Genomic DNA, 9,225 nt, shown 5'->3' on the forward strand with positions numbered 1-9,225 from the left:
TCCATCATGCCAGCCTAATCGGATGGTAGTGGCGTCCTCAAAGGTCACACTGCTCGGGACTCTAACCTTTCCCTTCTCAACCAGAAAGACTGCCATGTCTTCCAGGCACAAGGAATGCAGAGAAGCGGTGACTTCACTATTTCTCACCCTCCCTGACCTACACCATGAGGATCAGAATATTTGCCCAGTCCCAGCTTTCTAGAAGGTTCCTATGCTCCAGGGTGGTGGTGGTGATAAAGAAAGTCAGCTCTCGCAAAGAAGATGAGCCTGGGGGGAAAGGAGGTGACAGGTGCCATCAAAGCAGGTGTGCATCTCACCCCAAACCTTCTAGCGGAAGGGGCAAAGGGGGCTCCTATCACGGGTACACCAAGCTTCCTTCGATGGCATTCCCCTCTCCAAGCCTCCTCTTGATGTTCATTTTGAATTTCTTCTGGATCCCATTTTGTTCTGAGGAAGGAGGGTGGGTTGTCACAGTGAAATTGGCTCTGGGCCTCTGGTTTCCATCAGGAGGACACTGGCTGGATCATTTACCGGCTGGAAGTTGGAACTTCAAAGAGAATTCACTATCCACTCCTGGCAACAAAAGATTGAGAAGCCAGGCCCCTGGGGGAAATGTCTGATGTTTTCCCCTCATTCCTTCTTTGTGAATGCAAAGTAAAACAAGTTTAAAATGGGGATTAGCAAGGAAGGTATGGAGTGGAAAACTCCAGAAGGGTTTTTAGAGCAGACTTGCTAGAGCGGAGGAGAGCATGTAGCTCTGTTCACGGCGGTGCGCTCTGAGGAACAAGCCACGATCTGGAATGGGAAGCTGGGGCTCCGCTTCCAGCCTTGTCATTCACGGGGAAAGTCACTTCCTCTCTCTGGGCCTCAGTTTCCCCCTCTGTTACCCGCCCTGCCCACCTCAAAGGGTTTGGGGAACGATCTGATGCGGGAAAGGACACAAATGCGCTTTGAAGAGAAAGCTCAAGGGCTCTGGAAACGGAAAGGATGACTGTTTGTTTTCACAAGTGGAGTTGTCTCTTTGCCATCACCCTTGGAGAGGCTGTTTGGGCCGTAAGTATTTGGCCTCTGAACTTTGCTCAGACTGGAGCAGCTGTGGGTGGCAGGAATGCGGGGAGGGAGGAAATATCAGAGTCAGCGAGCATGAGCCTCAGTCTCAGAGTTGGCCAGGTTTCTAGGGGGAAATAAAATCTCAAGTAGCTCTTTGTGGTCCTAAGGAATACACTTATGTGATTGTTTTAAATATTTCAGAGTCTGAAAAAAAGCTGCAAGGGACACATCACAGTGGACAACAATAGAGCTACTCATTTAACCTAGGCTGCACAAATCCACATGAAATGGATTTGCCCCTCTTCCATCTAGCATGCACGCACACACGCACACATGGATTATTGCACCCGCAGTGATTCAGATCGTGGTTTTAATTCTTCCCTCTTTGCATTTAGCCAGAACCTTTCCAGTCTTCAAAGTGCTTCCCAATCCTTTGTCAATTGTCCTTTGTCCATTCCTGGCTCCTACAGTAGGCACTTGGTAAGTTTCTGATCAATGACATGCCGCCTGATCTGGAGTAGACTGTTATAGAAATGGCTCCCAATGAACCCTGCCCCTCTGAATCCATGTCTCTTTCCACACTGACTCTGGGCTTGATTCGCCTGGCTGGTGAGACCTTAGTAAAGGTGATACAAACGGAACTTGAAAAGCACGTTGGAACACGCACACCACGTGAAGAAACCTGGGCCAGCGCGCCTGCTGGGGACACATGGCCCCCAGTCAACAGCCAGCTCCAATTACGAATCACGTGAGTAAGGCTGTTTCGACTCTCCAGTCCTCATCAAGCTACCTGAGGACTGCAGCCAGACGAAGTCAGAACGGCCCAGTTGAGCTCAGTTCAAGTGCTGACCCATAGTGAATTTTGGGTTGGTGTATCATATAGTCATAGATAATTGAGATAATTGATAATTCTTTATTTTTTTACTTATTTTTTTAAAGATTTTATTTATTCATCTGACAGAGAGAGACATAGCAAGAGAGGGAACACAAGCAGGGGGAGTGGGAGAGGGAGAAGCAGGGTTTCCCGCCGAGCAGGGAGCCCGATGCGGGAATCGAGATCCCAGGACCCTGGGATCATGACCTGAGCCGAAGGCAGACATTTAACGACTGAACCACCCAGGCGCCCGGAGATACTACTTCTTTAAAAAGTGCATAGACACCTTTAGACTGGGAATGATAAATATGTAACATCTCATCTAACAAATTTAATGGATTGGTCGTGTCTTCATGGAAGGCATGCTGAGTAGAATTTGAAGTCCAAGTTAACTAGAAAAGAAAGCCATAATTCATTAGTAATGTGTGCAAAGAACATGGGTGGGAAGAGTGGGGACTCGTATGCCTTATATTTGCCATCCTTGTCCCATTTTTTTTCATTCAGGAGTCAGTGAACAAGGAAAGAATGATCAAAGTTAAATGCCAAGAGGGCCAATTGGTAAGGGGATTTTCCAATGAGTTATGTCACATTTCCCAGGAACAGGGATGGTGAAGGTAGGACTCCTTGAGTAAACTCAAGCAGACATTATTTACGTCACTGGAGAACACAGTTCTGGGACTGCAGAAACCCACAATTTGGGACTCTAGGTGGCTTCCCAGGTTTGCCCGGGACAGTGTACAGGTAGCTTTACTCTGCTCACAGATCTGGTCATCAGCTTCATATGCACAGAAACTCAGTGTTGTTGGTGCATCCAGAGCTGATTGGGCTCTTGGGAACAGCCCTAGGAGACCACATCCATGAGATATTGTTAGCAAGATAAAATGCAAGGACTTTCCAAGGATACAACAATCCTTAGCAGCTCCCCAGACTAAATTAGTCATCAGAAAAGCTCCATCCCATGAAGAAGATGGAATGAGAAGAAAGGAAGTGGGAAGTTTCAGAGGGAATATTTCACACAAGTCAGGAAAAGCAGATAAAATATCTCTAACAACAGTGGTCTCTCTCTCGAGCAGTGGGAAACCCTGAACCTCAGGCCCAGTGTCTCTCTACCTCGAGAATAAGTGGACACTGATCAATGGTAGACATTGATGTATCTTCTGACAGATCCTTCTGGGAGATATGCTTCCTCAGACACATTAATATAATTGATGAAGCCATTGCTCTTTTTTTGGTTCAGAAGCACCTTCTGGGGATCCCACCTTCTTCAGAGTTTGCCTGCCCAAGTACCTGACTGTCCATTACCACCTAGATTTATAAGGCATCTTTTCCCCTTCAAAGATTTCTACATAATGCATTGATTTTGTCCATCTACCCATCCATCATCAACAATGCATGCATTGTTTCATCTATTTATCCTATAAATCATATCCTATAAACAGTCACTTAACCGACTGAGCCATCCAAACTCAGTTGGTGCTGGGGGACAACAAGGAGGAACGAAGCATGGACCCTGCCTTGAAGAAACCTCAAAGGTGAGAAAGGAGACAGGAGTCTGGGTGAAGATCAGTCCTAGACAAGTCCAGGGATGACATGAGGATACTCTAACTAAGCGTAGAGTGAGCAGAGGTGATTGGGAAGAAAGGGCAGATATCAGAGAAAGGGAGTGTTACAGAGAGAAAATGGACTGTCACTGTCTGGTGGGCAGGCAGCGAGAGAGAAGGAAGAAACTAGAATAATAAAAAAGAAAAACATAGCTAAGTACTTGTTAGTGTCATCATTATTATCATTAATAGCTGCCATGTACTGGGCACTTCCACCATGCCAGGTGCCATTCTTAGCCCTTTATATGCATGAATTTGTGTAATCCTCACAACCAGGTGAGGTAGGTACCATCATTATGTCCATATTTCAGATGAGGAAGTGGAGGCACAGAGGCGTAAGTAACTGGTCCAAGGTGACACAGCTAGCTCGGCAGGGATAGATGACCCTCAGGCATTCAGTTTGGTGTCTTCGTGGATGTCTCCTAGAAACACAGGAACTGTAGGAGGAAGATCCACAGAACAGTTCTAGAAATGTGTCACTTGGGATGCCTGGGACCATCCCAATGGAGAGCTCCAGCAGGGATGGGGGCTAACAAGAGCATCTGTGCTGGAAACATTGACCTAGACACCATCCATGTCTGTGTGCCGTGGTGAGAGCCACAGGTCTGGTATGGCACGTCAAGGACAGGGCCAAGGTCAGGATCTGGATGAAGATCCAAGGCCCCTCCCTGGGGGGCATTTGGAGGAAGAGGAGCTGGGTAGGGAGTGTGGAAATGAATGGTTAAGAAGTTAGGATATGAACCAGGAACAGTAGGCATCATAGCAAGTAAGCAAGTCTAAAGTTTCAAAAAGGAGGCAATATTCCAATAACTCAAACACCACCAAAGACAGCAAACCAATGCGGTCTGAAAAGCAAACACTAAATTAGGCATTCCTGCAGTTTGACAACGAGTGACCTTGACAAGGCATCAGCAACAGCTCCCAGAGCCCCTGGATCAGTGGTTCTTAAACTCTGGTGCAGAAGAATCTCCTGGTAGTTTATTAAAATTCAGATTCCTGGGACTACTTCCAGAGATTTGGATTCATAAGGCTTGAGTCAAGGTCCAGGAACCTAAATGTTTAAAAAGCCCTCCCCCCGACAAGGTGATTCTGATATTGTTGTTTCCAAAACTCTATTTTTTTTTTTAAGATTTTATTTATTTATTTAATTGACAAAGAGAGAGAGAGAGACACTGCGAGAGAGGGAACACAAGCAGGGGGACTGGGAAAGGGAGAAGCAGGCTTCCCGCTGAGCAGGGAGCCCGATGCGGGGCTCAATCCCAGGACTCTGGGATCATGACCTTGGCCGAAGGCAGTCGCTTAACCGACTAAGCCACCCAAACTCTATTTTGATAAGCACTGCCCTGAAGACAGAAGCATTTCTTCCCCACCTGCCCCAGGTTCTGGTTTCCTGTTAAATGATCCACGAGCTCCCTGTGGGAGATCAACACCGTGAGTGGCCAGCCTTTGCAGTGCGTGCCTTCCCACGGAAGCCTGACTTCGCGGGCCTTAGTGATGGAATTCTATCTTCGCACGACAGTTAGCAAAATGTTCATGCATACCACGGACCCACATGCACACCCTGAGCACACACAGGATGGGAGAGAAAGCCATTGATCCCAGAGATGAACACTTATAAGCAAATAGATACAAACACGAGTGACTGGTCAAAGGAGAAAGAAGAGGAGACGAAAATAATACAAAAGGAGGCAGTAACTCCGGGGAGGCAAAGACCACGAAAAAGAGAGCATATAAATGAGGTTCTTAACTACTAAGTATGGTGCATTTACCCTCCGGGACAAAGTACAAAAGGAACACAGAGGAAGGAGTAACAAATTCTACTCGGCGAAGCTGGGGAGGGCATCCCTGAGGAGGCGGCATTCGAGTCCTTCCCCAGGAAGAGGTCCCGGAGCAGAGGAAGGGGAAGGGGGGCAACAAGGAGCAGGGTGTGTCCAGGAAGGATACAAAGCCTGGCTGAGGCCGGAAGGGAGGGAGTAGGGTGGAGGGAGGGAGAAGCAGATGGAGGGAGAGTGAACAAGGTAGAAGCGCGGCCTTAGGCATCTCTTTGGAGGGTCTTTGATGCATTCTAAGGAATTTAGACTTGATCTAAAGTGGAAGTGGAGAGCCCCCGTGGTTTTTAAGTGGGGGCTGAGTCTTTTGTTTTAGGGAGCTAAGGATGCCCCAGCGTGCGGAAGCTGGCAGACCCCATCCTTTCTACCCACGGTGGCATCCAGGGGAAGGGAATTCTCTGGTACAGTCAGAATCCTGAATTCACACGGTCCTCGTGGGCACAGCTTTTGAGTCTGTTTCTTCTTTGCTGTGGGACCTGAAGAGTCTCATTTGGGGAAAGAAAAAACAAACAAACAAAAAAAAACCACAGGGAATGAGGAGGGAGAGAAAGCTGGGGAAGAAACACACTCAGCTCCAATTCCTCAAATGGAAAAAAAGAAGGGGTAACCTCTTCCTGTCTAAACATGGATTTAAAATAATCACAGTAAAATGAAGCTTGTTTTGCAGGGTGGGCTAGGGGAGGAGAACCAAAAATGACCAAAGAACAACAAAGTAGATAAAACAAGCAGAGGAGGAAAGAATATAAAAACAGGAAGTCGGCAGGCGGCCGTTCACCATGAGGTCACTGGCCAAGGCCCCAGGGGCCGAGTCTCTGCAGGTCGCGGGGCTGGGGAAGGGAAAGCCGGGGGAGCAGGCCTTTTCTCGTGGCCTTGGGTACTAGGACAGGCCAGAACATGAGGTCAATGCCAGACGCATCTGGAAAATTTCAAAAACTGTTTCTGTATAGGATGGGGGCAGGGCATTCTCAAGGCTGCCCAGCTGGGCCCTGGGGGTGAAGTAGGAGGCAGTCCTAAATTTAGGTCAGAAACTGACTCCTAGGTGGCGGCCTGTGTGACTTTGGGCAAGGGCCTCTACCTCTCTGGGCCTGTTTCCTCATCAGGGATCGAGTGTGGTTGGCCAGGCCTCTGTGCACGGGTGGCCAAGGACGACACTGAAATCCAGCTGTGCACTCTGGCATGAGCTGTGACCGGGAAGAAAGTGTTTCATTTTTCTAATTTACACCAAAACATGGTTCTGCCCGCCAAACACAGAGCCCACGGGACTGTGACCTCTTAGGTACCCTTTTTCTCATATCTGGAAGCTTCCTGGGCTAATGGGGGCCCTGAAGCAGGGTGTGTGGGTGCTGAGCCCCCACTCCCCCGCCCGCCAGGGAGAGAAAGTGTTGCATGCCATGCTAAGGAACTTGGACTTGAGCGTGAAAGAAATGAAAAGCCAGATTTGCTGCAGCCCACTTGCCCCCCCCCCGCAACTCTTCTCCTGGTCCTGCTCAATGGAGAGCCCCTGCTGCCACTGTCGACCACCTCCCAACACAGCAGGCTGTCTCGGCCACCCTGGGGGTGAGCACCAGCTTTAGGCATGAACTTTACTATACCCCATTGTGATAGGAGGAGCTGAAACAGCTCCAGGACCCTCTGACGCTGGCCGCAGAGCTGCCCAGAGGGCCCAGGGACACAACCGGAAGGATGAGGGATAGAGTTAGTGACCCACAGGGTGGGTTTTGACCAGCAAGAGACTGAGACAGGGAGGAAGCCACAGAGAGACTCCTGACTCTTCTCCCCAGCCCAGGTGTGTCTCCCCAGAGATATCCAACATGGCCGAGCGGTCCTTTCTTACTTGTGGGGCCACAGCCAGCTCAGAACAGACCATTTTGTGATTGCCTTTTCTCTGTGTCACTTCCCCTTTCTCTCAGTGTCTCTGCCCTGGGATTACCTGCCCCCCCCCCCCCCATAAAGCTTTAGCACATAAGCTTTGCCTCTTGTTTAGGGAAAATGGCTGAGGCAGAGGGCTCCTGATGGCTGACACTGGCCACCTTTTTTTTTTTAAGATTTTATTTATGTATTTGACAGCGAGAAAGGGAACACAAACGGGGAGAGGGAGAAGCAGGCTCCCTGCCAGGGAGGGAGCCCGACGCGGGACTCGATCCCAGGACCCCGGGATCATGACCTGAACCGAAGGCGGATGCTTAACGACTGAGCCACCCAGGCGCCCCTGACGTGGCCATCTTGCTGACCCTGGCAAGTGAGGGCTTGCCGCATTAGCGGTGTGACGTTTCTCACCTCTGAGTGTGTTGGCACGAAGTCCCACTTGTTGTAGATAACTGGGCTGCAGAATCGAGAGGGCCTGGGGTCAGTCAGGGCCCGAAACGCTGGCTCTGTCACACACGAGCTACACGCACAAACCGGGACGATGGACGGCCTGACTTGGCCGAGTTCGGTTTCCTCTCCTGCGAGGAAGATGGAGCTGACCCGCCTTCCTTCATGGAGTCGGTGCTGGTTAAATGATGACGTGATGTTTGTGGAAGAGTCGGCCGACTGCTGGACACAGGGATGAGCTCAGACAATGCTATTTTTGTTGTCACGACGGGGAAAATTGAAGAGTAGGCATCCAGGAGGCCTTGGAGTCAACCCTGCGACCGCAAGTGCGGACGGGGACCGACGCGGCCTGCGGGAGGGGCGTGGCGAAGATTGCCCAGACTAGATCCGGAGCGTGGCGATTCTCTGTTGTTTGGCCGCTAATCCAGGTGCCCCTGGTCACCCGCTCATCTACAGGCTGCCCGAGCGCGTCTGCCACCCACTCCGACCTTGGCCTGGAGCACGTCCACCCCTCAGCCCCGAGCGCTATTTCCGCCGCTCCTCCTGCCCCCATTGCACCCTCAGGAAGGACGGGCTTCTTGCCTGGCACATTTCCACTCTGGCCTTGGTCTTGGAGACCAGAGGCGTGATTTGGCGGGAGGTGAGGTCCAGGGCAGCCTAGGACACAGGCTGTCACTGCCCACAGCCTCAGCAGCCTGCGGAAGCCTCTGATGCCAGCTCCCATGTCAGCAACTGGTTCTCAGGGATGTTGCCACCTCGCTCGGCTGCGCTATTGCTGGGGCCCTGTCTTCACTTTCACTGCTCCACTTCCCGGTGGTAACAGACCAGGGGGCTTGTACCCCCTCTTCTGCCCCCTGAGTCTCTGCACCTGGCCCACATCTGAAGCTGAGCGCCTAGGTTTGAGGAAACTGAGGCAGGCTTGAGAATGTGCCACTCTAGGTCACCCACAGGCTTATGGGAGGGTTTTGTTATGTTCTGTTTCACTTTTTGATGATGCGGGAGCATGCACATGGGAAAAGCCTGAAAGAGCAATGAAAGTTGGTGGAGTGTTCACCCTGGCCTCCCCTCCCTGGATGCCGTGAGCCGCAGACGTTCAAACCAAGCGGCTTGGCCTCCCAGGAGAGAGATAAGCCACGTGTCTCACTTAAAAAAAAAAAAAAATCACTTTAAATTCTGTTGACCCACTTCTATAAAAGGATAAAGGGCCAAAGCCAAAGGAACAGACCCCGCACCTGTGCTCCCTCTTTTACCTCCAGGCTCAAGGATTCTTCCCTTTCCTTTTGGCATCGTGGAGACTCGGCTCTACCACGGGGTTTGTTATGTCGCCATCTGGTGGTGACAGGGGGTAACGGCCTACTGTCCTTGTTTCCACAAGCTCTGTATTTGGTGAGAGTCCACTCTGTACCAGGCACGGTGTGGTACTTGCGGTCATCTCTTTACATTAAAAATAAGTGGTAGGAACCTGCCCTTGGGATTGGTAGTAACTGCCAATTCACCACCTTCCATAGTAGCTGCATCAGAGGACCCCCCCCCCACCCTTGTCCACCCTCCCCACCCT

At 50.5% G+C, this 9,225-nt stretch overlaps 1 protein-coding gene across 1 annotated transcript in view; it reads right to left on the reverse strand.

Moving 5' to 3' along the window:
* UACA (uveal autoantigen with coiled-coil domains and ankyrin repeats) overlaps positions 1-7,957 on the reverse strand; it is a 139,669-nt gene extending 131,712 nt beyond the window's left edge. The window contains exon 1 of the mRNA XM_073877292.1: positions 7,632-7,957. The gene's annotated coding sequence lies outside the window, so the exon portion shown is untranslated. The remainder of the gene's footprint in view (positions 1-7,631) is intronic.
* Between the last annotated feature and the right edge of the window lie 1,268 nt (positions 7,958-9,225).

Source organism: Callorhinus ursinus, unplaced genomic scaffold (assembly GCF_003265705.2).
Source record: "Callorhinus ursinus isolate GAN/ISIS: 27379988/994484 unplaced genomic scaffold, GSC_fseal_2.0 scaffold25, whole genome shotgun sequence".
Lineage (NCBI taxonomy): Eukaryota > Metazoa > Chordata > Mammalia > Carnivora > Otariidae > Callorhinus > Callorhinus ursinus.